The sequence below is a fragment of the Gorilla gorilla genome, chromosome 10 (genome assembly GCF_029281585.2).
Source record: "Gorilla gorilla gorilla isolate KB3781 chromosome 10, NHGRI_mGorGor1-v2.1_pri, whole genome shotgun sequence".
Classification (NCBI taxonomy): Eukaryota; Metazoa; Chordata; class Mammalia; order Primates; family Hominidae; genus Gorilla; species Gorilla gorilla.
In genome coordinates this window covers 108,499,513-108,527,077 of record NC_073234.2, presented here as the reverse complement: position 1 = coordinate 108,527,077, position 27,565 = coordinate 108,499,513, and the positions used below count along the sequence as shown (strand labels likewise).

The 27,565-nt window shown below is 42.9% G+C and overlaps 2 long non-coding RNA genes across 3 annotated transcripts; one reads left to right on the top strand and one right to left on the bottom strand.

Moving 5' to 3' along the window:
- The first annotated feature begins 104 nt into the window (after positions 1–104).
- On the top strand, positions 105–16,554 carry LOC109028985 (uncharacterized). Of its 2 annotated transcripts, none has more exons than XR_008670205.1 (4): positions 105–1,405; positions 12,313–12,448; positions 13,698–13,876; positions 16,046–16,554. It is a non-coding gene; the product is annotated as an uncharacterized lncRNA (long non-coding RNA). The 2 variants fall into 2 exon arrangements; XR_002008015.3 differs by having other exon boundaries at positions 12,310–12,448.
- LOC129525746 (uncharacterized) lies at positions 13,800–26,933 on the bottom strand. The gene is made up of 6 exons (XR_008670203.1): positions 25,777–26,933; positions 22,680–22,797; positions 21,369–21,476; positions 18,075–18,165; positions 15,140–15,895; positions 13,800–13,889 (listed from the first exon to the last, which is right to left on the bottom strand). It is a non-coding gene; the product is annotated as an uncharacterized lncRNA (long non-coding RNA).
- Positions 26,934–27,565: the final 632 nt, after the last annotated feature.

The window sequence follows — 27,565 nt, the reverse complement described above, 5'->3', positions numbered from 1 at the left end:
TTTATGATGTTTTGTTTTGTCTTGTTTTTTTTTTTTTTTTCCCACTTCACCACTCTTTATATCTGCAGAGTGGAGTAGAGAGTAGGTGGAGGTGGGATGAATACCATGATAGGCCCCCGTGAACCCAAATCTGTGGCTTGATGGACTCCAGGGAAGAATGTATAGCTAGTCCCATCCTTGTCTGATCTTGGCAGATGCTTCAGTGAGGTTATAGAAAGCTAATTCCACTTCCCAGTGCTCCATTTGAACATGTGCTCCTATGCTCAGCTGGTTTTAGGTGTGGCTTTGGTTTCTGAGCAGAAACTCTCTTTCCATGAAATAATGACATCCTTAAAGTGTTGTGCTTTGCTTGTCGTTCAGAGAAGACAGCACTTCCGGGAAATGCACTATACAATATGGATGGATTCCCTGTCCAGAGAGGAAACCAGGCGCACCCTTCACTACAGGAAAGAACTTGCTCCCTGACCTGCCAGCCAGGTGGAATTTCATTTCTTTGTGCTCTCGGCATCTGGTGCTTTGAAGAACTGGCTTCATTAGCCACTAACAGAGATGCACTTGTCGAAACATCAGCAACTGACTTTTTTGTGTGTGCTTAAGAGATCACAGATATTTTTGTACTGGTGCTATCAGAGGTTGGAAGGATTGCTATAGCTACATGTTCTTGCCCCTCTCTCTAAGGTCTATGGCAATGAGTAGCAATGATAATAATTATGATAGTGATAATAGCAAACCATTCACTATACGTTTTGTGCTGGGCACTGTAGTAAGTTCATTTTATGTTCAAAACAACCTTCTGAAGTATATGTCATTTAGGATTCGTTTGACTGCAAGTGGCAGAAACCCAATTTCAATGGTTTAACCAATGGAGGGATTTATTTTTCTCATGTAATAGGAAGTCCAGCTGTAAGCACTTCAGAGTGAGTATGCAGGCCACATGGTGCCATCAAGAACCCAGTCTCTTTTGCTGGAGGCTTGCTTCCTCATGTATGCAGCATAGCTGTTCTATTTTGTGCTTCACAACTAATTTTTAGGCAGGAAGTTTTTGAAAGAAGGGAGAAGCTAAGTAGCACAAACTGACAAGGTGAATGTAAGCTGGATGTGTGCCCTCTAACCAGCTTTCTCAGAAACTCCAGCTGGTACCTCCACTTGCAGCTCCTTGTCCAGAACTGTGTTGCATGACCACATCTAGTTGCAAGGAAGTTGGGTAATCCAAGAGCATTTAAGTGAGTCCCTTGTTAGTAAGAAAGAAAGGAGAACTAGCTATTGGTTCCATAACCAGTCATGCCTAGCTTAAGTAGTTAATGTTTGTTCAAAATTTACAGACAAAGAAAGTGAAATTGGAGAAGTTAAGTATTTACCAAAGGCTATCTAGCTAGGGAGTGATGGAGCCCAGATCTGAATCCAGGTATGTCTGACTCCAAAGCTACATTCCTAAATGCTGTTTAGAATTTGTTCCTGATGGTTGGTGGTGTTTGGGCTGGACAACGGAGGACTTAAGGGGGCTCTCTTATGGGACAGGAGGGAGAATTGAGTTTTCAGCTTCTTGAGAATAGTGCTAAGATCATTGTATAAAAGATATGCAAGGCAGATTTTGGTACAAGGTAAGGAAGTGATTATTCACAATTAGTAATTAACTGGTCTATGGGCTGTGTAGCTAACTCTATGACCAGGAACATTTATGTAGCTCAGAGGAGATTCCTTAACTGACTGGGAGTTTGGGCCTATTCTAAGTTCAAGATTCTAGGTCCATGAAACAAAAATGGCTGAGATAGAACCATCATGATGAAAAGAGGGCTTTTGGTTTCTGCATAGATGCTTCTTGATTTGTCAGTTAGAGTGACCATATAATTAATTTATGGTCCAAACTGGGGCATTTTTTTAGAGTAAAAAAAGATTTATTAGTAATTATGCTGGGACAACAGGCAAACACCAGAATCATCATGGACTGAGTGGAAGCCACAGCTACCCCAGCCATAGGCTCCTGATGGATAATGGAATGGGGAGACCTGGGCTTCATAGGAACTGACAGCTGGGTAAACATCCAGAAAAGACAGACACCCCCAAGGCAGACCTCCCCAGTTCCGTAGGCTAAACCTCCCAAGAGGGCCTGCCTGTGATGGGCTTCGGTGACAGACATTAAAATCTGATGGGCAGGGACAATGAGTGACTACTGAAAACGTATGTCTGACACAGCCCTCAGGCCCTGAGTCTCCCTTAGTGGGACTCATTTTCAGACACACTGAGCTTAGGTAACGCCATGTGTCTTACTGAGTCATGAACCCAGCCCATTCTAGGCTGGGAAGGCAACTGGATTTTACATCCCCTGATATCCTTCTCAGCTTTTAAAAACTGCTCTTCTGATTTGCTCCATGACCTTGGGCAAGTCACAACCACTCTGTGGTTTGGCTTCTCCTTTAGTGGAAATAAAATGGAAATAATAGTTATGCAAGAGGAAAAAAATGATTCAAGAGCTTCCAATGAAAGTTGCCGCATACAGCCAAGTGATATTATTATTTTCATGACAGTTATTAGCAGAGCTGCTTCTTGTCCTATCCCCTCTCATTAGGCCACAGGGCATGGAATAAACACAGGTTTGGCCAGTGACTGGTATTTGATGATGTTGGCACCAGAGATGAAGGGGAGGAATTTCTCTCTGGCTTGTGTTTCACTATTAACCTCCTTTTGCCTGGATCTCAATGCCTGCTAGTATGGAAACTGGAAATCTGTGAGAATCTCAGCTATTTGTCTCATAGCAGAGGCAGCCTATTCAGAAAACCATTTAATAATGATCCCATTACAATATTGTCTTTTTTCTTTCGTTAATTCCTTTATTCAATAAATATTGATTGAGCATGTCTGTGTGCCAGGTTCTGTTTCCCAAGGATAGAGCAAGAGGCGTAATGACAGCATTAAGCTTTTCAATGTTTGTTGAATCAAGGAATTTATGAGATGTGAAGTTTGGAGAGCTGATCTCCTGCTGCAAACTTGCATCTCTCTTGTCTATCCTGATCCCTGAGAGATATTTCTAAAAGCAAAATTGCTCTTGTTACCCATTTCCTAAAGGAGCAAAACTGAATTTCTTTTTTTTCTGTATTATTATACTTTAAGTTCTAGGGTACATGTGCACAACATGCAGGTTTGTTACATATGCATATATGTGCCATGTTGGTGTGCTGCACCCATTAACTCGTCATTTACATTAGGTATATCTCCTAATGCTATCCCTCCCCACTTCCCCCGCCCCAGAACAGGCCCCGGTGTGTGATGTCCCCCTTCCTGTGTCGAAGTGTTCTCATTGTTCTTTTCCCACCTATGAGTGAGAACAGGCGATGGCAAAACTGAATTTCTTAATATGGCACAGAAGAACCTTCAGCGTTGGCCTCTGTTCACCGTTTTGTCTCTTCTCTCACTGAGCCCCTTTTTGGACTACAAGTTTCAGCTATTACGACTTCCCTACAGGTTCCTGAATATTCAGCTCTTTCATACCTCTAGGCCAGAGGGCGGCAGACATTTACTTGTAAAGGGGCAGATAGTTAATATTTTTGGTTTCCTGGGTCATGTGGTCTCTGTTGCAACTACTCAGTGCTGCTATTGTAGTGTGAAAGCAGCCATGGAAAAAATATAAATGCACGAGCATGGCTCTGTCCAAATAAAACTTTATTTACAAAAACAGGCAGCAGATGGGATTTGGTCCACAGGCTGTAGTTTGCTGATCTCTGCTTTAGGCTTTTGCTCATTCTGTGGTCTTTTACTTGTCTACGTTAAACTCCTTTCCTCTGACCAACGCCCATTCAATTGTCACCTCAAGTCTGAGATCTTGCCACACTACCCTGGGTAGAACTGGTCACGCATACCACTGTGTTCTGTACACACCACCCTGACAAGTAACAGAAAATTAAAGCTGTGTTTTCTCCCATAACCATATTATAAGCTTTATTTATTCATTCATTCACGCACGCATATATTCACAGATTCATTCATTTAACAACATTTAACAACCACCCACTACGGGGCAGAGCTGATGACTTTTTAGTCTTTGCACAACACCCAGTGAAAGTATAACACATAAAACTTGCTTAATACATGCTTGTGAAGAAAAGGAGATAGAACTCAATTAAAAAAAAGTCCACTGCCAAAGATACATCTGCATCTTTGTTGTAAGTGCTCAGAAGTGGGAAGTTGTCTTTATTGATTATGAAGCCTCTCCACTGTGTGGAGGGGTTTGGTCAGTTAATTGCATTTGGAGCTTTTCTTTTAAGGTTTCTGTCACCCGGCCTGGAATAGTTTGGTGGCTCCCACCTGTTGTCCATTCTTATCCCTTTTCCTAGAACTCAGGGTCCTGTTTTCTGGTGACCTCTTATGGCAGTACTAAGAGTAGTAGCACCAACTTCTAAACTCCCATCGGGGCAGGTAACTGACTTACGTGAGTTTGAGGTTTACCAATATAGTGCAGTGTGTTTCTTGTTTTTACTGTTATTTTTAAGTAGGAGATCTGTTTTTTCCATTGCTCCCTGAGAAAATAGGGCTATCTGAGCTAAAGAGCTTAACCAGCTCACAGCATGGGGATAGTGAAATAGCTTCCTTGCAGACTCTGAATCTTTTGTTTGTTTGTTTTTAATGTCCAGTCTCTGGCTCTTTTAGAGCAATTTAAAGGTAAATGTAAATATGAAGGTTCTTGATTACTCATATTACAGAAATGATTTCTTGGTTTTATGAGCCAAAAAATATTTTAAGTAGGGCTTAAGTCATTTTCTTAAATTTACAACCCATTCTAAATGTAAACAGAATTATATTTAATTGGTTGTCACCAGTGGAACCAAAATGACTTCATTTGGTTTCAACCTGGTCAGATATAGATTTTCAATGGTTACCAGGAAGGAAATGTGTTTATAATCAGAGGCAGAGAAAAGGAAATGGTTATAGCTGGTTACAAAACAAGCATAAAACCTCCACACTGTTTCTCATGTTACAAGAGCAAATAGGAAAGAAGCCACAAATGGGGATGGTAGCACAGAGTGTGTGTTGGGTAAACACTAGAGAAATGGGAGAATGTTCTGGGTCTCTACTTTTTTCATTATAGAAAGGCAGCAAGGGAAGCCGCTGAACAGAGTACAAGGCTGTCTGCTTACTAACTCACCCTCACAGGTAATAGAAAATCAAATTCAAGTTCCATTGTGCCCAGGGGCTCTTCACTGATACATCAGTAATGTGCCTGCCCTGACACTTTAAGACTGGTTACTCTTATGAGGAAACTAAGGCAAGAAGAAACTAAGGCAGAGGAGGTGGGGAGTGGAGCAGGGTCACAAACTGACCTTTGGTTACAAAAGAAAAACAAGACAGTGTTACTAACTGACCAGGGCCATGAAAGGTAGTAAACACAGCCAGGGCAAAGTAGAGAGCGTGCAAGCTAACCCCATTGCGACAAATACTCACACAATTTGGTGATACGAAATTTCTAGCAAGTTCCTCATTGAGTAAGCTGTTGTCACAAGTATATTTTGAATGGGTTTGTAACAATGTGTATGTGCTTTAGGTGGGCAAGACGGGCAAATGAGTTTCATGAATAAATGTGCTACTTGCTTGCCTGAGGTATTAACATTTAAAATAAAATGCTATCTTCACTCTTGTTTCTGGCACGAACAAATACTTTACTTTTGGCAGTTCTCATCAAAAGTTAAGTGTCACCATTTGGCAATGTCTATCAGAATGAAAACTCACATATCCTCTGATTCTGTAATTCCACTTTAAGGAATTGATTCTGTAGTCCTATTCATACATATGTGCAAAAGTATGTTTGTGGAAGTAAAAAACTGAAAACCACCATTATGTCTATTCAGAAGAGGCTGAGTAAATTATGGGACACTCATATTATGAAATATAGTGCAGCTGTACAGATTTGCAGCAAACTTCACAATATCTGTTAAGTTTCACTGAAGAATGTTAGAGTATATGTAAGGAAGGGGAGGGGAATACACACACACACACACACACACACACACACATGCACACACACACACACACACACTAGGGCAGGGGGCCCCAATCCCCAGGCAGCAGACTGGTACTGGTCCATGGCCTATTAAGAACCAGGCCATACAGCAGAAGGTAATAGGTAAGCGAATGAGCTCTGCCTCCTGTCAGATTAGTGGGCATTAGATTCTCATGGGAGTGTGAACCCTGTTGGGAACTGCCCATGTGAGGGGTCCAGGTTGTGAACTCCTTATGAGAATCTAATTAATGCCTGATGATCTGAGGTGGAACAGTTTCATCCCAAAACTGTCCTCCACCCATGCTGGTCCGTGGAAAAATGGTGTTCCACGAAACTGGTCCCTGGTGACAAAAACGTTGGTGACTGCTGCATTAGGGGACTTCAAAAAGTTTATGGAAAAAATTAAAAGATAAAAATAAAAATATAAAATTATTTCTCAACATAAGCTCCATCAAGTTCAAGACACTTTTGTAAGCAGTGATGGCCATTTAGTGCATCCCTAAAGAACTGAGGGTCCTGGGAATTTAACCATATCAATGTAATCTTTTTTACCTTATTAACTGAAGAAAAATGGGTATTCTTTAAAGATTTCTTAAGATTAGAAAACAAAAAGTCACAAGGAGTCAAATCAGGATTGTACGTTGGATGTCTAAGGATTTCCCACTGAAACTCACAAAATCGTCCTCGTTTGATGAGACGAATGAACAGGAGTATTGTCACGGTGGAGAAGGACTCTCCAGTGAAGCTTTCCTTGGAGTTTTTCTGCTAAAGTTTTGGCTTTCCCAAAACACCCTCATAAGAAGCAGATGTTATCATTCTTTGGCCTTCCAGAAAGTCAACAGCAAAATGCTTTGAGAATCTCCAAAAATTGTTACCATGACCTTTGCTCTTGACCAGTCTGCTTTTTCTTTGACTGAACCATTTCCACCTCTTGGTAGCCATTGCTCTGATTGGGCTTCATCTTCAGGATTATATTGGTAATGCCATGTTTCATCTCCTATTACAATCCTTCAATGAAATGCTTCAGGATCTCGATCCCACTTCTTTAAAAATTCCATTGAAAGCTCTGCTCTTGTCTGCAGCTGATCTGAGTGCAGTGGGTTTGTTACCTATCCAGTGAAAAGTTTGTTCAACTTTAATTTGTCATTCAGAATTGTGTAAGCTGAACCAATTGAGATGTCTATGGTGTTGGCTATAATTAGACTTATGCTTATTATGTTTATAATTAGGTTTATGCTCCTAACTGTCAGTCCTCTTTAATTGGGGCACAAACAATATTATTATTATTATTATTTTGAGACAGGGTCTTGTTCTGTTGCCCAGGTTGGAGTGCAGTAGCACAATAGTGGTTCTCTGCAGGCTGACCTCTGAGGCTCAGGTGATCCTCCCACCTCAGCCTCCCAAGTAACTGGGACTACAGGCCTGTGCCACCACACTCGGCTAATTTTTAAATTTTTTATAGAGATGGGGGTCTCACTATGTTGCCCAGGTTGGTTTCAAACTCCTGGGCTCAAGTGATCCTCACACCTTGGCCTCCCAAACTGTTGGGATTATACGCATGAGCCAACAATACTAACTTTTTCCTCGAAAATGTATGCGAATGGTCTGCTGCTGTGGGCTTCATCTTAAACATTGTCTCATCTCTTCTTAAAAGGAATTAGCCATGTGTAAACTGTTGATTTCTTTGGGGCAGTGTCCCCATACACTTTTTGTACAGTTTCAATGATTTCACTGTTCTTCCATGCAAACTTCACCCTAGATTTGAAGTTTGTTCTTGCTTCAATTTTAGCAGAATTCATGTTGCTCTGACAGAGGCGCTTTTCAAACTGAAGTCTTATCCTTCTTAATGCCTCAACTAGATTCTGTTCAGACATGTTATAACAGGTCAGTATGAGTTTATTTTCGTGCGAGAAAAATGAAAATCCATGCATAGTTTTTTCATAATATGCATTTTCCATAAACTTTTTAAAGATCTCTTTTGTGTGTATGCACTTATATATACACAGAATATTTCTAGGAGGATACCCCAGAAATTTAACACTGGATGTTTCTATGAAAAAGATTGGGAGACTGGGTTCCAGAGGTCAATAGAAGTTTACTTTCCACTCCATATTGTTTTGCCCTGTTTGAAATTTTTATCAGCCAGGTGCATAAATCATTTTTCAAAAAGAATTTTAATGGAAATGTCATTCTTCCCAATTAATTAGGGTTTTGCTGGTGATGGCATCAGTGCCCAATGAAATCGACTGAAATATATGGTTTGGAAAAAAATGGGTGCCCTTTAAAGATGGACTAAGATTCATGGGCTAAAAGTGGTTTAAAACATTTTGAAAGAAGGCATCTTTCAGCTATGCGTGTATTTGGGAAAAGTATTTCGGTAACTAGTGAATAATAGAGAACATTGATTTGGGCTGCTATTTTTATGCTAACAATTTGGAGTCCCAGAGAACTGTGTAGAAAGCCCAGCGCTTCTCCCCAGCAAGTGGTGGCTAAAGCCCTTTTATGTTGAAGGGTCACCCTGACTTAAAGCCTAAGAAATCATTAATTGAAAGCTTTCAGCTTCTCTTGTATATTCCAACTTCATAGCTCTAAAAAAGTCACCAGTGCCACTTCTCTCTTTGCCTGTGGATGACAGAAGAATGCATGGAAGGATAAACACTCGCTGATTTATTTACATTAAATAATACCCTGCTCATTCCCAGGAGCCAGCAAGGTTGGTGGCCTTTAGAAATCACTGACATGGACCGGGTGCGGTGGCTCACGCCTGTAATCCCAGCGCTTTGGGAGGCCCAGGCAGGTGGATCACGAGGTCAGGAGTTCGAGACCAGCCTGGTCAACATGGTGAAACCCTGTCTCTACTAAAACTACAAAAATTAGCTGGGCATGGTGGCAAGTGCTTGTAATCCCAGCTACTGAGGAAGCTGAGGCAGGAGAGTTGCTTGAACTCACGAGGCATAGGTTGCAGTGAGCCAAGATTGTGCCATTGCACTCCATCCTGGGTGACAGAGCAAGACTCCGTCCCAAAAATAAATAAATAAATTAAATAAATAAATAAATAAAAATCAGTCACATGACAACAACCTAGCAACTTCCTTCTAAAGTTGGACTCATGTGCAGAAAAATGAAAGTACAGAAGAGTGGCCAACACACATTCTTTTTTGAGACCTGTGGCTGAATCAACATTTGGTGTTTTGGGGGAAAGTAAATGACAGCACCCCTTTCATTTAACGTTTTTATTAGCCAGTGTTATCTCTTGTAATGTGGAGTTTATTGTTAATTAACCTATCGTTTATCTATGGCTCCTTTCTTCTCAAACAGACTGTAAGCTCCTTCAGTGCTGGAGCAGTGTCATTCATCCATTTGTTCATTTACGGATCAAATATTTAACGCATAACTACCACATGCATGATGCTTTGCTAAGCCCTTGGGGAGGCAAAGATGAAGACATATTCCTTGCTTTCAAGGTATTCAGTCTTTTAGTCTCTTCTAGTCTCATGGTCTAATAGATAGCCTTATTCAGATTTGTGTCTCCCAAGGTTATGGACAGAGAGGGCTCGAGCAGATGCTTGGTAAATGCTGGTTGGTTGTGAAATTGCTCAGACCGTGAACCCACAATGGGGTCGTGATACTGTGGGTGTGTATTCAATTTTTGCTGATGAATTTTAGGAAATCACCAGACAGTTTTTCAAGATCTCTTTAATAATAGCTTTTAGAAGTATACTTTCTTTTTTTCTTAGATTAGAAGTTTCTGCACCTGGCAATGGAACCTCTTTTAGGGCTGAAATTGAAGACAATTATTCTGACCCAAGAGCTTGGGCTATAAACTCCTTGGGAAGTCGGCCCACTTTTCATACAGACAAATGGCAACTCATGAACAAAGAGGCACAGGAAGAGGGAAAGGGGTCAGGGAAGGTAACATTTCCTGAGTGCCCACACAAGGCTTGGAACGCCACATGCTTCAGTTCATTTACAAACAGCCACTTGAGGAACACAGTGACACTGAGGTGGAGAGAAAGAAATGAGCATTTTGGCAGTGGATGGGGTCTGGGGGTGAGTAGGCGATGGATATATTTGTATGTATGTATGTATGGCGTGCTTTAATTTAACATTAAATACAGATTTATCAAGCACTTTTCTATTTGCTATGTGCCCAAAGAGGTTTAAGCCACAGTCTGAGCTCTCAAGGAGGCAAATGGTATAAAGAAACATACCCTAAGTTAAATAGCCACCTGAACATGGTATAACATTATAGATTTTACAGTTGCCTGGATCCAGAGGGAACATTTGATCCAGAGTTTCCAGAAATGTTGTCCTCATCTCATTGATAGGATGCAAGATGATTTGGGCATTATACAAACATTTAAAACTTTCATTAGGCGTTTATTTTAACATGCATTAGAAAAATCGACAGCGTATCACGCCCTCTGTGGTGGCACACACCTGTAGTCCCAACTACTCGGGAGAATTGCTTGAGCCCAGGCAGGGATTCAAGGCCAGCCTGGACAACATAGCAAGACGCTATCACAATAAATAAATAAATAAAAGAAAAACAAAAATCTGTAGCATATCGGACTCTTGCATACGTGGATATTACTGCTTCCTGTGAGGCTACATATGAAAGTGAATTGATTTAAGGATTATCTAAAGGAAAACATCAAGTTAGTAGCTGAGTATAGGAAAGTGGACTGGAATATGGCAAAGATTCTCTAAGTGTTATTTGAATGACCTGAGTTTGGGAAATTCAGATAAAGTCCAATCTCCAGGATGCAGAGAGAATAAGTGAGTTGTCCAAGGTCACGAAGCAAGTGGAGATCACAGACCAGAACGCAGCCTCCGCCCCCACATCTTTATTCAATCATTTCTTCCTACTTTGCAGATGTGGAAACTGCAGGCCAAATAATAAATTCTGTCTTTCGAATGCAGTAACTGCCATGAGAATCTGACTGCAAAGTAGAAAGCCTAGAGTTGCCTTCACGAAAAATCAAAGTTAATATTTATATAGAGAGTGCTTACTGTGCATCCCGGTGTTATAAAAATTTCATACATATTAATTTATGTTAATCCCTAAGCCACTCTGTGAGATGTGCTTAGGTATTTCTACCATCCCTCTTTTTGCATGAAGAAATTAAGGAACAAATAACAATAGCTTTCTTAGATTATAACCTTCAGAGCTGGGATTTGAATCCCCAGGTAGTCCAGCTCCAGAATTTGCCTCCTTAACCATTACACATACAGCTCACCAATAATAAATGGAGAGGTGAAAGGGGCAACTTGTCTACCTGGTGAAATTGTAGATTCTGCTCAGACAATGTATTCCTCCCCTGTTCCTTCCTGCTTCACATTTTTCAATTAATGCCTTGTTCATTCCATGGAAGACATTGTTTCTTCATGCCACCATTTTTGAAATAATTAATTAGCATTAATTAATTAATGTTTTAGAGATGGGGGTCTCTCTGTTACCCAGGCTGGTCTCGAACTCCTGGGCTCAAGTGATCCTCCTGCTTCAGCCTCCCAAGTAGCTGGGATTACAGGCACCACCTGCAGCGCCCAGCTCACATCATCACTTTTTAATCTGCAGAAACTCAGATTCCACAGAAATCTGTGACTACCAAGAACAATTCTTTTATAAAAATAAAATTTGTTGGATTTCTATGATAAAAACTGTAAAGAAATAGTCCCATCCCTGAGGCTGAAGAAAGGAAAAGAGTCATAGGAAGTGAATGCAGGGAGGGATAATTTTGGGAAATGGTGGGGCTGAGAGTGACACTGGAGAGGAGGCCTGTGTTAGGACTGGTCCAGCGCACCACAGGGGGCCACCAGGTGTTGAGAAAGCCCTGCCTGGTGCCCAGCACTTGGCACAGCACCTGGCATAGAGCAGGTGCTCAAAAGCTTTGTTGAATGGATGGAAGTCTGGATGGAAACAGAAGCCAGGCACGGAGGCGGGCGCCAGCACAGTGACTGGAGGTGAGAAGGCATCAAACACTTGACCTACTGTGTAACTTTGCTCAGGTAAGCCCAAGAGGCAAGCACAGTGCCAAATCTCCCATCAGCAGACAAAGGAGCTGTGAGTAAACCATTCACTGTGCTGCTGCTCTGGCTAGAAAGTTTTGCTTTGGGGAAATCCTTTTCATGTTTGTTACCTATTGGTAGCAGCCCCCGTTCAATCCTCCGACCTACTCTTCCTTAGATGAACCGCCCTCACTCTCCTTCCCTATAGGGTGCCTCAGGGCGGGCCAAGCCCATCTGGGGAGCATCGCCAGCCTCCTGTGTACTGGTGCCAGAGAAAGATCAACCCGTGGCACTTTTCTGTATCTCACCAGCAGGTGCTGACAGCTGAGCCATTCCACGCACCTTCGGAGCAAAGCACTGCCGGAAACCAGGGCCAAGTTCAGAGCCTGAAATTTTTTTCAAAGGCTACAAGGAGAAACCTGGAGGGCCTGATCACGCATTACATAAGCCGTATGTGAGCAGAGGATGCCACTGATGCTAGGAACCCAGTGTCTGTCAGAATTGCGCAAGTTTTACGCAGAAGCACTTAAGTGTTGCAACATGACCCCACATCTTTACCAAAAATGTGAAACATTCACGCAGCACACACTTTAAAAACACTAAAGCTCATCTCCGCCAGGTGGCTAAGGCTGCTTGATGGGGCTGACAGGAGAGGAGCTTTGCAGGGGGGCCTGACTTACTGTAGCTCTTGGCCCAGGGAGCTGAACACGCAGTACTTTGTACCCCAATAGCCTTGGGCAGCCCAAGCCTCTGATAAAATGTACTTTTCTGTGTGTTTGTTTTTCCTGGCAGTCTCATTTTGGGTTATAAATGGCTCATTATTTCCATCCCATAGATCCATTCTTGCCTCTGTTGCGTTCTCTTTCGGCTTTCCAAAATAACCGAAAGGTTGGTAAAATCAACGCTGGCGAACGGCTTGTTCTGACCTTGAGCAGAAGCCGAATTTCCACATTGCTCATGCCATCTGCAGTTGCTCCCGTGTCCGAGAGGTTGGCTGGAAAGGCCTCCTGAAAGCAGGGGATATAATTATACTTACACTAAAGCACTTGTTGCCATTAAATGCCAGGAAGTGGCATGGACCTTCCCTTGCTCCCGCCCTTCAACCTTTTTGGAGGACTATTGGGCAATCATCAGAGGTTATAGAGTTGGAACAGCATTCCCCCCAGATAGGTCATTTTCCCTGCAGGACAGCTTGGAGGCAAATTTTATTAAGTATCAAGTAGCTGACCCAAAGCAGTATAAATAGCGAGAGAACATGTGACAAACCCAGAAATGAATGTGTTTAAGCCCCAGGCTGAAGATATATGATGTGTTTACTGTTATCAGCACCTGCATGAGCCATACAGGAAAAGATGAAACATATAAGTGATGTTATTAAGGCTTAATCTTAGAAAAATAATTTTGACCCTACTTTTGGAAGTCAGTGGACCACAGAGTTAATTTAGGGAAGGGACCTGAGGATAGGTTGGATGTGATTGGGTGTCAAAGGAAGTACAGACAGACACTTATAAAACATCCCAAGTTCAGCCAGTTAAGAGCCAGGGGGAAAAAACACGGAACTGTAGTTTACATTGGGTAGGAACTGTAAGCAGTCACTATCAGGCAAAAGGGACTTCCAAGTTGGAATTTTTCGAGAGAGACATGGAGAACATTTTAATTCAGGCCTGTTTTCCTCCATTGTTCCCTACCTTTATTCTAGGACATACCACAGAGTACAAACCATGCTTTAGTGACATTGATCAGGCCACAGATGACTGAGTTATGAGAGGCCATGAGCTTTCCAAGATCAGTTTCCTAAACCAGCTGCTTCTCATCAGTCCGGTCCCCACTGGCCAGAGCTATTGACATCCTGGAAGATAATCCTATATTCCTACAAAGGTAGGAGAAGGTTCTGGGGAGAAATAGTGTTAAGTTTTTATTTTTAATTTTTGATTATTATGGGTACATAATACATGTATGTATTCATGACAGGGGTACATGTGATGTTCTGATACAGGCATGTGGTGTATAATGATCACATCATGCTAATTGGGGTGTCCATCACCTCAAGCACTTATTATGTCTTTTTGTTAGGAACATTCCAGTTCTACTCTTTTAGTTTCATTTTTGTTTGTTTTTGTTTGTTTTTGAGAGGCAGGGTTTTGCTCTGTTGCCCAGGCTGGAGGGCAGTGGCAAGATCACTGCTCACCACAGCCTTGACTTCTTGGGCTCAAGTGATCCTCTGGCCTCAGCCTCCCATGTAGTTCTATTAATAGAACTAAGACAAAAAGGGTCATAGGCTTTCAGAGGCCACAGTGACCACAAGAGGCTGATGCACCACCATGCCTGGCTAATTTTTGAGTTTTTCCAAGAGAAGAGGTCTCCCCATGGTGCCCAAACTGGTCTCGAACTCCTGGGCTCAAGTGATCCTCCTACCTCAGCCTTCCAAAGTGCTGGGATTACAAGCGTGAGCCACATATACAGTCTAGCAATTTAAAAATATACAGTAAATTATTGTTGACTGTTGTTGCCCTGTTGTGCTGTCAAATACTAGATCTTATTTAACTATATTTTTGCACTCATTAACCATTCCCATTTTTCCCCTTGCTCCCTGCTACCCTTCCCAGCCTCTGGTAACCATCATTCTACTCTCTATCTCCATGAGTTCAGTTGTTTTAATTTTTGGCTTCCCCATATGAGTGAGGACATTTGAAACTGGTCTTTCTACGAGGAATGGCATGAGTTTGACATAGAATGCAATTTGTTGAAGCACTCAGAGTCAGCAAATTTCCAACGCATCCCTGGCCCTGCCTACAGCCTGCAGCTTCCCGTATGCCTTGTAAAGGGAGACTTCTGCTTCTACCAGCTCTAAGTTCTAAAAGTGTTTTTAAGAGTGGCAATATTGTGTGTTTAACCCTTTGAAGAAGACAGTAGCCACCTGAATACATCAGTTCTTACATGTTAATTAAAAATCAGTAATCTTTACTTTATATCTATTAATAGAACTAAGACAAAAAGGGCCATAGGCTTTCAGAGGTCACAGTGACCACAAGAGGCTGATGCAGTCAAGAAATTCTTCACAGAGGGCATGGGGCATGGATGTAGCTCTGTCACTTTTTCCCAGAACCACCCTCACTCCTGCAAAGACTGTTGGCTCCTTACCCAGTATTCACTCTCCATGTCTTCCTTGGTAGAATAACTGCAGCGTGGGAAAGTGCCTGGCTGAAAGGCTACATTTTCCAGCTTCCTTCACAGTAGGGGTGACTAATGAAATCCCAGGAGATGTTGGGTGGTCAGCGTTGCCAGATCAAATAAGGAACACTTAGTTAAATTAGAATTTCAGTCAATAATGAACATTTTATTGTTGTTGTCGTTGTTGTTGAGATAGAGTCTCATTGTGTCACCCAGACTGGAGTGCACTGGTGCCATCTTGGCTCACTGCAAGCTCCGCCTCCTGGGTTCAAGCGATTCTCCTGCCTTGACCTCCTGAGTAGCAGGGATTACAGGTGTGCACCACCACACCTGGCTAATTTTTGTATTTTTAGTAGAGACAGGGTTTTGCCATTGTTGGCCAGGCTGGTCTCAAACTCCTGGCCTCAAATGATCCACCCACATTGGCCTCCCAAAGTGCTGGGATTACAGGCATGAGCCACCTTGCCTGGCCTACCCCTTTGGTCCTTTTTCCCATTTTCTTTTCTGGGATATGGATGTGATGCCTAGGGCTCCAGCCTCCTTCTTGGGTCATGAGGTTAAGGATGGCAGATACAAAAGACAGAGGACTGCATACCTTCAGACTTTCTTATGTGTGATAGTAACCATTGATTTTCTTTAGCTGCTTGATGTATCTCTGTGATTTGCATCCAATTGCTCTTCCTAACTGGTATAGCCATAATAAAGGGTGCATTGTGGTGGCAGCAGCTGAAATTGATGAAGAACCAGTCAGTAAAGCAAAACAGAGTTGGAGTGAAAAGAAGGCACAGAAGGCTATGTCCAAACTGGGTCTTTGACAAGTTATAGGGGTTACTAGAGTCACTATCTGGAAATCTAAGAATATCCTCTTTGTCATAGCGAAACCAGATGTCTACAAGAGCCCTGCTTCGGATACCTATATCGTTTTGGGGGAAGCCAAGATTGAAGATTTATCTCAGCAAGCACAAGTAGCAACTGCTGCGAAATTCAAAGTTCAGGGTGAAGCTGTCTTAAACGTTCAAGAAAACACACAGACTCCAACTATACAAAAGGAGAGTGAAGAGGATGAGGTTGATGAAACAGGTGTAGAAGTTAAGGACATAGAATTTGTCATGTCACAAGGGAATGTGTCCAGAGCAAAGGCAGTTGGAGCCTGGAAGAACAAAGTAATAATATTGTAAATGCTATTATGGAATTAACAGTGTAACCATCTGAAAGCAACTTTTATTGGTGTCTCAAATGAATGACTGCAGCTTGGTTTGAAATTTGTACTACTTCTATCATAAATAAAGTTATGGCTTCTTGTTGGATGAAAAAAAGAAAAGAGTGAATTGTTATTTTTGATATTTTGGTTCAGTCTGTATACCATGTGTCATTTTGCCTTTGCCTCTTGTGTGTAATAAACCATTCTACTTTTTTTTTTTTTTTTTTTTTTTGAGATGGAGTCTTGCTCTGTTGCCCAGGCTGGAGTGCAGTGGTGTGATCTTGGCTCACTGCAACCTCTGCCTCCCAGGTTCAAGCCATTCTCTTGCCTCAGCCTCCTGAATAGCTGGGACTACAGACATGCGCCACCACACCCAGCTAATTTTTGTATTTTTAGTAGAGACGGGGTTTCACCATGTTGGCCAGGCTGGTCTTGAACTCCTGACCTGAGGTGATCCGCCCGCCTCGGCCTCCCAAAGTGCTGGGATTACAGGCATGAGCCACTGCACCCGGCCCTAATTTTTGTATTTTTAATAGAGATGGGGTTTCACCATGTTGGCCAGGCTGGTCTCAAACTCCTGACCTCAAATAAGGCCGCCCGCCTCGGCCTCCCAAAGTGCCTGGATTGCAGGCATGAACCACCATGCCCGGCCTTTATTTTCACTTACTGTATTTTTCTAAGGACTCTGAGAAAAGTGGATAGTGTTCCCTACATTCATTGAAATGGTAGCTCTTAACATGAACTTCTACATGGTGTTATTACCTGACTACTTTGCAAATTGCATTTAGGTATTTTGAGTAATTGCTCCAGATAATTAATAATAATAATACTTATTAAGCAGAATAGTTGCTATCTCTGCACAGAGATATGTTCTGAAAACTCAAGTCCCCTGAAACGGTACTCTGAAACCCCAGAATCATATTTCAAAACAGTTTTGACAACTGTCTTACATGTTGTAAAGATTAGCTAAGGAGAGTCATGTGCACAGGAAAAGCTAATTTGCAAAGCACATCAATAATTCAGGAATGATGTAAAACCTAACTCCTTTAGCCTTGTTAGCAAGTCTAAAGACTGCTTTGAGTGTCCACTGTGAGGCATTCTGGGAAACGAAAGGGGTCACAGAATTGGCCTCCTTGCAAATGAGCTCAAGCTAACTGGACTAGCAGGTCTGGGAAAGAGAAGTTACCTGGGCTAGGAACTGTATGAATACCGGCCCTCCCTTTCTACAGTGGAATCTTTTGAAGGTTAAGCAACAGTAAATAATCAACTAAGAATTTCTCAGAGTTGCTGCATTTACCTTCCTCTGCTTTTTTTTTTTTGCCCATGAAGATGAAGTAACTTTGGAATGAGAGCAATATTTCCTTTTAGGACTCCCTGTTTCAGACACGCAGAGAACAAGCTCAGGCCTGGCCTGGCTGGCAGAGACTGCCTGCGGGAGAGAGCTGGGCTTCAGGTATGGGTGAGGGATGGTGAGTTAGAATTTAACAGAAGGGGAGGAGAAGAAAACTCATTTGATTTTGTAAGTTTCCACACAGGCCTTTCAGCAACATCTATCAGCAAAAGAGAGGCAACAGAATCTTGCACCTTGAAAGTCACTGGGGGCAAAGAGGGTCCGGGAGTCAGCTCCTGGAATATCAGCTATATTACAAAAAAGAAATAAGTAATGCAAAGGAAAAAGCAATACACATATGTAGAGAGACTGACCTAGAAGATCTGGCCTTGGTATCTGGGGATTGGTAATGATGTCATGGTGGTTAGCTCAGACGAGATGATGGATGAGTCCACTTGTATGCATCTGTATTACAAATGCAAATAAAACTTGGAATGATGTGAGTTGGCAGAAAAAACAAAGTCAATCTGTTCATTAGTGTTCTCTTCACAATGTGAAGGGGGAAAAGAGCTATTTTTTTGTGTCCAGGGAATATTGAGTTATATATAATATTCATTCAGCAAACATTTATTGAGTAATGACTGTTTGCCAGGCACTATGCTAGATGCTGAGAATGCAAGAATTGTACAAAGCCCCTCCATTGCCCACTCTCGATAAGAGGACAGCCAGAGCCAGTCACCTTTTTTGTACTATGTTTCTCTTAAGGTAAGGACAATCACGGCTCAAAACAAAAGTGCTTATCACATGTTGATAGGCAAGTTTGCAAGAATTCTTTTTCTTTGTAATGGTTTTATTACAAGCCCTGTAGTAAAACTTGGAAGATCTTTTTATGTTAGAAATCTCTTCTCTGCTACTAAATACTAAAGACTTTAGTCAAGTCCTTTAATTTCTCTGGGACTAAGTTTAAACATTTATAAAATCAGGTAATAGAAAGTAAAACTAGACTGATTTAATTAATCCTGGCTTAGGACAAGCAGTAAGAGGAGGCTGAGGGCAGACAGCCACTTACTAGACACTTACAAACAGTAGGACTTCAGACTCCTTAGCTCTCAAAGTCTCTTAAAGTCTTGGTTTCTTCATTTGAGAAATGGGGATAATGCAATTCTTGTTGGGAGGGTGAAATAGATTAAGATAATGAACTTGGTTCAATGCAGGGCACAATAAGAATCCCCCTGTGAATGTCGCTGTTTTTATCCTACCCTGAAACTATTTGAATCTTTTCAAATCAATTCTTTGTTTGTATGAATGGATACTGCATGTATATATGCCTCCCTTACATCACTGACCTCTCAGGAAGCAGTTAATTGGGAAACTGCAACATACTGGGGGCATAAACATGGAATGGGTTCACTTCTTGGTCCCTAAAATCAGCACTTTTTTTTTTTTGTGAGATGGAGTCTGGCTCTGTCGCTCAGGCTGGAGTGCACTGGCGTGATCTTGGTTCACTGCAACCTCCACCTCCCGGGTTCAAGCGATTCTCCTGCCTCAGCCTCCCGAGTAGTTGGGACTACAGGCACCCACTACCACGCTTGGCTAAATTTTGTATTTTTAGTAGAGATGGGGTTTCGCCATGTTGGTCAGGCTGATCTCAAACTCCTGACCTCAAGATATCCACCCTCCTTGGCCTCCCAGAGTGCTGGGATTACAGACGTGAGCCGCCGTGCCTGGCCCCTAATCAGCACTTTCAATGGTGCTATGTCTAATCCCTTTTTCTGTCCAACAACATCTAGGGCAGATTGTAGAAATTTGCCGTTTTAAAAAAGTAGGTCTGCATAGTTTAAATCTCATTCTGGTTCACAGCTTCTCTCTTCCACTCCACCCTTTCTTACGCTCTTTCAGTGTGTCGAGTAGGGAGGAGGGGAAGAAGAAGGGATCAGTGTCTCTCAGCTGCCTGCTCACATCTGCAGTCCTTTCACGATGTTGATGCTGTGCCACAGCCTTACTCTGTTGGCTTGTGGGTGCTCCCATGTAGCAGGTATCCAAAGGCTGGCGGCATGCTGTGGGTCTTTGGAAGGCCCCCGGGGGCTTCCTGGCTCTACACTTCAGTAACCTGGAAGATTTGGCTCTCTGGATGGGCTTCCTTTACCCCCTCAGCTCCTGCCATAGCTGCTACCCTCACAACCTGTTTTAATATGGCTCTGTCTCTCTAGTATCTACTGACTTGTCTCTAGGCTTATGTGTAGTTTTCTTGGCATTTTGAGATGTGTTACAAGAAGGCATATATCTCAAAAGTGATACGTGCTTTTCTTTCGAGCAGTAATTGTCACTATCTTAGAATCATTGTATAAGTTTGCCCTTAGATACTTATAATGTAAGCAAATCATTCTCATGATATTTCCTTCCTTTTCCATTTCTGGGCCACCCTCACACTGGTCATCATTCACATACTTTTCTGGGTTCCCTCACTTGGCATGAAGCCTTGTCCACAGTGGGCCCCTGCTGGAGTGCATTTTTTGTCTTCTCAACTGCATCATGAATGCCTCCAGACAAAGACTGGGCCATCTACCACTCTACTTCCATACAGGATAGCACCCATTGCACCCCATCACTGTCTGTAGGTCACAGGATCCATTCCACAAACCCAACAAAGACTGTGAGTGCCTCCCTACCTGTGCAAGGCACTGGTGGTGGCACTCAAGAAATTGCCACTCCCCTAGATGTGGTGGGCAGAGAGAACGGAGGGGAGCTGGTGACACCTTCCGCTCTTGCACTAAGGGATCCCATCTTCCATGATTCCTCTTTCCCCAGTCTGATGTTAGGAGGGAAAGAGGATAAGAACAGAAGCTAGTACAGTAAAAGTCAAGACCTGAGAGGATAGCATCCTAGCATTTATTTGACAAGGGTTTCCTTCTTACTCTGAGGTGTTCAAGCAGCGCCCCCAACTCTGGCTGTGTGGTGACTTCTATGGCATGCACTTTTTTGTTTTACTTCACTGTTGAATTTCTTACCGCACTGTTGGTTGATTATCTCAGTTGGTTATCTGCCGCTAATAAGACCAAGGCTTTCCTTCCCATTTCCATAGAGATCAAGCCAAAGTCCTCCCTTCGTGTCAATGTCCCGCCTCCTGAGCTGGCTCTGATGACTGGCCGGCCCCACCACCTCTGCCTCACTCCTGGCCACGATTAGTTTTTCTAATATAAATATCCAATCTTTTATTTTCTCTGTTGACATATTTTTAAAAGTATGCAAGAGATTAAAAATGTGATGTTCCCTTTTTATCAGATTCTTAAAGAATCTGTCATTCATACTATGAAACTTTTAGTTTCATAAAAGTTTCAGGGCATAGTGGCTCACACCTGTAATCCTAGCACTTTGGGAGGCTGAGATGGAAGGATAGCTTGAGCTGGAGTTTAAAACCAATATAGTCAACATAGTGTGACTCCTGTCTCTACAAAAGATAAAAATTAGCTGGGCATGGTATCTGTATTTCCAGATACTTGGGAGGCTGCAGAGGAGCTCATGGCTTGAGCTCAGGTGTTTAAGGCTGCAGTGAGTTATAATTGCAACACTGCACTCCAGCCTGGTTGATAGGGTGAGACTCTGCATCTACAAAAAAAAAATTTTTTTTTTAATTAGCTGGGTGTGGTGGTGGGTACATGTAGTCCCACCTATGCAGGAGGCTGAGATGGGAGGATCACTTGAGTCCAGGAATTTGAGGTTGCAGTGAGCTATCATTGCACCAATGAACTTCAACCAAGGTGACAGACTCTGTTCAACTAAAAACAAAAGAAAAGAAAAACAAGGATGGTTTAGTATACGTAAACACTTTGTTTTGAATATATATATTCAATAAGGGCATTTTCATTTAAAACTTATTAAAGAGTTCCTACTCTGATAGAAATAAGAACCCATTTGTTCATCCCATTGTGGATCTATGTTAAATGCATTTTAGAACAATAATGTATCCTTTCATTTTAGGGAGTATTTAGCACATCCATAAAATTTTTAACTTAAAAAGAATTACAAGCCTGGTGCAGTGGCTCACGCCTGTGATACCAACATTTTGGGAGACTGACACAAGAGGGTTGCTTAAGCCCAGGAGTCTGAGACCCTGTCTCTACAAAAAATAACCACGTGGTGCATTCCTGTAGTCCCAGCAACTCAGGAGGCTGAAGCAGGAGGATTACTTGAGCCCAGAAGTGTGAGGCTGCAGTGAGCTATGATGGTGCCACTGCACTCCTGCCTGGGTAACAGAGCAAGACCTCATCTCTTGAAAAAAATAAATAGGCAATTACAGCATAACTTACATAAAGCACACAAACTTTAAGTGTTTAGCTTAATGAATTTTTACATATGCATCCATCTATATGCTAGTAAGTATGCATTTTTGAAGTATGTTTTCTTTGAACATACAACCGTCTATTATGTCTGTTTTCATTTCTACTTTATAACTCTTTTTAAAAAAGTTCTTATTTCTATCAGAACAATGGGTGAGAAGGAGAAGAGAATGAATACTGACTGAGTGCTACTCTGTGTCAGATACCTATTATGCTTCTCAGAGAGACTATCTGATTTAGTATTTAGACAAACATCGTGGGGGCCACTCATGTTATCTGTGTAATAAAGATAAGGAAATTGGGTTTTAAGATGGCTAAATAATTTGTTTTCAGTCATACTGTTAGAATTCGACATGAGGTCTCTTTGGTACCAAAATTTTATTCTTTCTGTTAGACAATTACAAAGAAGCCATGATATACTCTCTTGTCTTGGGTGGCCCTGAAAGCAGAGCCTGAGATATTTTATTTGAAAAGTGATCTCAGAGGCTGGGCGTGGTGGCTCACGCCTGTAATCCCAGTGCTTTGGGAGGCCAAAGCAGGCAGATCACTGGAGGTCAGGAGTTTGGGACCAGCCTGATCAACATGGTGAAACCTTGTCTCTACTAAAAACACAAAACATTTGCCGGACATGGTGGTGGGTACCTGTAATCCCAGCTACTCAGGAGGCTGAGGCAGGAGAACTGCTTGAATCCAGGAGGTGAAGGTTGCAGTGAGCTGAGATCGGGCCACTGCACTCCAGCCTAGGCAACAGAGCGAGACTCTGTCTCAAAAAAAAAAAAAAAAAAAATCAGTGATTCCAGAGAAGAGGAGTGGGGAGCAAGGGATGTGAGACAGGGAAGGAGGAAAAGCCCCAAAGAGGATGAGTTACTGGTTTGGCCACAGCTACAGACAACTCCTCTTCTATCTCACTGGAACCTTCTGAGCAGCCTTATGAATTGTGTCTCAAAAATGCATGCCTGGGCCGGGCGTGGTGGCTCACGCCTGTAATCCCAGCACTTTGGGAGACCGAGGCGGGTGGATCACGAGGTCAGGGGTTGGAGACCAGCCTGACCAACATGGCGAAACTCCGTCTATACTAAAAATACAAAAATTAGCTGGGCGTGGTGGTGGGTGCCTGTAATCCCAGCTACTCAGGAGGCTGAGGCAGGAGAATTGCTTGAACCCAGGAGGCGAAGGTTGCAGTGAGCCGAGATCACGCCATTGCACTCCAGCCTGGGCGACAGAGCGAGACTCCACCTCAAAAAAAAAAAAAAAAAAGCATGCCTGGAAGACAAAAGGAGGAACTACCTAGCCATTAACTCCTATCATCTATTGGCCCAAGATGGTCCCAACAGCCTTAGCCACCCTCTTACTTCTGGGTTATAACATTTGGGTGCCAAGCAGGTTCCCCTAGATATACTGCACCTTGGCATGAGAGAAGACCTGGTACAGGAAGCAAGAGGTATGTGGTGGGGACCCAGACAAGATGAGATTACACTCATGTGAAGCTGGACAAAGACTACATGGAGCGCAATACTGCAGCAGTGGCTGCACTTGGAGGTGGGGCTGAGAGGATGTGAAGTGGTACATGAGAGGTATCCCGTACACATACCAAGAATGCTTTAGTAATATAGACCCAGATTGGGAAACAGTTTTCTAGTAACACACCTCTTATTGCAGAGATTTCAACCTGAACCTATTCTTCTGCTGGTGTTTCTCTTTAGGCATCAGGCATGTTTGGCAAATTAATGGGGCAGACTTGAGAAAATCTATTTGTGTGTATCCATATGCATGAGTTCTTTGCTCTTTTCCTGAAGGAAGGGAAAACTGAGTTTTATATACAAAAGCCTAGAAAGAGCTATGGGAGAAAATGGAAGGGCCAGATGGCAGCTATCCCATGACAAAGTCTGAACTCTATGGAAGAAAAGGCTCAGGCAGAAAGAGTAGGATCTGTTTTATGAAGGTTCTAATACACTGACATTCAGCAGTACAAACTGTTTTTCTTTTTGAGACGGAGTTCCACTCTGTCACCCAGGCTGGAGTTTAGTGGTGTGATCTCGGCTCACTGCAAGCTCAGCCTCCTGGGTTCATGCCATTCTCCTGCCTTAGCGTCCCGAAGTAGCTGGGACTACGGGCGCCCACCACCATGCCCGGCTAATTTTTTGTATTTTTAGTAGAGATGGGGTTTCACCATATTAGCCAGGGTGGTCTCAATCTCCTGATCTCGTGATCCACCTGCCTTGCCCTCCCAAAGTGCTGGGATTACAGGAGTGAGCCACTGCACCTGGCCAGTGGTACAAACTCTTTAAGGGCCCAGGTGGCAAAGTGTGCTATAGAAGTAGGGGAACTGGGCATTCTTCCCACTTCTTCATGGTTCTGCAGAGAAGATCAAATGTTTTTAACGCAATAAACACAGTTTGGGTGCTTCCATGAATTCTGTTCCATGTGGTCTGATTACCCTGTATATTTAGAGACTAAAAGGAAGTTTTTATAAGAACGTTAGCAGTTGTCATAATTGGAGATTGGCCAGTGCGGGGTGGAGTGGGACTCAGAGACTGAACCAGCCTTCAGAGATGGTGCAGGGGTGGTCCAACCAGTAGAGATAGGAAGAAGTCTCGGCAAGTGGGTAGAGCTCAGGATCCAGTTGCAGATAGCTCTAGTACAGATAGCTGCCATTCAAAGAAAGAGTGGAGACCCAGCCATAGGAACTTGGTAAGGGGATTATATCAGGAGAGAAGAAAATAATATTCTAGGCCTGGAAGAAATAGCATACAGAGTTGGAATCCAATATGTAGCTCAGGAAGGCATGGAGGGGGGAGCCAAATATAATCTAAAACAGATGTAATTATAAGGCAACTAGGGCAGAATCCAGTTACTAAAAATAACCAGCCTTGAGACTGACTGGCCTAAGGCTCCATTCAGTTCCTCTGCTGGGGATACGTCTGAAAGGTAGAGAATGGCTTCTAGCTAAACAGGCAAGCACGCAGCAGCAGCAGGGGTGCGAGTCAAACACGTCTCCACAGGTGCTTATCAATAAGCTCCATGCGTCTGGATCCACTGACAAGGAAGCAGGACCCAAATGATTAAACCCTGTTTGCAACAGTCCTTCTAAGAGAAGACTTCTGGTTTTTTTGTTTTGTTTTGTTTTTTTCTGTCTAGCATGCCTTCTCCTCTTCTTCTGCTAACGGAACTACTTTTTTATGGGGAATCCCCCACTTTCCAGAGAAGTTAGCATGTGATCTAAGTTCAGTCAATCAGATAAATCTATTCCTTTCTAATGGGAAGAGGCAGAAAACCCTAGAAAAGCCAATCAGATTCTTCCTTGAGATTTGATGTTTAAATGCAGAGAGAGAGAGAGAAAGGCTCTTTTTTCAGTATTGGATCACAAGCTTGTAAAGATGATATAGACCAGAGTTGCTTTCTGTCACCTTTCCTGGATACCTGGGGAAGGCCATCCATAGTGAGAGACAATGAATCTAACATTAAGAGAGAATCAAAAATGAAGAGAGATGAGAGATGGATGGAAAGAGACAGAGTCCTGAGGACATTACTTGGACCCCGAATCCAGCCATGGCTGAAGCCAAAGCTATCCTGCTCTTTCATGAGCCAATACATTCTGCTTTACTTAAGCTGGTCTCAACCCAACTTCAAGTGGGTTTTGCAACTTGCAATGTAAGGAAATTGGACAAACGCATTTGCTTATTTACTGCCTCCATCCACAGCTAATCTGAAATTTAGAGTTGGTGCTGACAATACTCACCTCAATCCTGGCCTCCATTGCTCTTCACAAAGACACACTGGCCACTGTGGTGAGCAGACGGCCACTGCTCCCTGCCTGGCAGAAGCCTCAGTGATATTAGATTTGAGTCTTTGCCCACCACTACTTTTGACATATGCTTGTTCTTTGGAGCTCACCCCTTCCTCTTTCATATGGTCTTTTCAGACTGTGGATGAAATCTTCAGCCTTTTCCACTTTGTATCAAACTTACAATTGAAGTCCTGACCAGCCAGGTGCGGCGGCTCACGCCTGTAATCCCAGCAATTTGGGAGGCCGAGGGGGGCGGATCATGAGGTCAGGAGATCGAGACCATCCTGGCTAACACAGTGAAACCCTGTCTCTACTAAAAATACAAAAAAAAAAATTAGCCTGGCATGGTAGCGGGCACCTGTAGTCTTCGCTACTCGGGAGGCTGAGGCAGGAGAATGGCGTGAACCTGGGAGGCAGAGCTTGCAGTGAGCTGAGATTGCACCACTGCACTCCAACCTGGGTGACAGAGCGAGACTCCATCTCAAACAAAAAAAAAAGAAAAAAAAGAAAAAAAAGAAAAAGAAATCCTGACCTTTCTTCTGAAAGTAGATGCCTGTTTTAAATTTCTATTTGAGAATTCCATGATCACCTCACACTCAACAAGTCTGAAACAGAACTCAGCAGTGTTCTGGTGCTGACGATGGCACCAGCATTGTGCCTGTCATCTGTTCTAAAGAAGCTCAGGACATGCCACCCCAAAATAGGCCACTTTGGCAGATTGATGACTTTGAGCTGAAGGCACTTGAGAAAGAGCAGATGCAGGAAGGGCTTTCCGACCACCCCTCCCCTCCACAATTTTTTTAACCTAAACAGGCCATAAAATTTCCCATGAGAAAGGTGTCTACCCTGAACCAGCAAGAGAAGAACATTCCTTACAGAATCATGGTGTGGAGAAGAAAAGAGAGAAAGACACAGAGAGAGAGAGGAACATTCTTATCACCAGGCACTGGGAATCAATGCTGAAATGGATCTGGACAAACAAAGTTACCAAAATAACCCTTATTTTCTTCTGGTTCTTTCTACTATGTGTCTTAGTCACTTCCTCACAATTTGCTGTCCCTGGCCAACACCCTTTTGTCTTGTTATTTCTTCACAAATTAATAGTTTCTTTGTCTAAAAGGCACAAAAACACTAGGCACGGTGGCTCACAGCTGTTATCCCAGCACCTTGGGAAGCTGAGATGGGAGGTTTGCTTGAGACCATGAGATTGAGGCTGCAGTGAGCTGTGTTCACACCACTGCACTCCAGGCTGGGCAAACAGAGCAAGAATCTTTCTGTCTGGTCAATTTTTCAGACCTTCATTCTCTTGTGAAGGTCCCTGCTTATGTGTAAAAATTGTAATTAAACTTGTTTGCTTTTCTCCGGTCAATCTGTCATTTATCAGTTTAATTCTTAGGCCCAGTTGGAAGAGGGCCTAAATGGGAGGAGGAGACTTTTTCTTTCCTCCTCAACAGCTCCTTCAGTCCCCCAATTGTTTGTGCCACCTTTCTTTTCCTCATCCTCCTCATGCTAAATCATGAAGCTCACTCAATGTCCTTCATGTCTGCATGATCCTGGAGCTGCATGTGGTTCTAAAGGTGGGTAGAAAACTGGACAGGGCATGACCCCTGACTTGGAAGAGTTTGCATTCTAGTAGAGGAACTATGAAATCAGAATGTGCTTTGTGCTACAGCAGGGGCAGCAGCAGAAGGACTAAGGGGCCTAACACAAGATAGGGGTCATGCCAGCTATGGGAGATCAG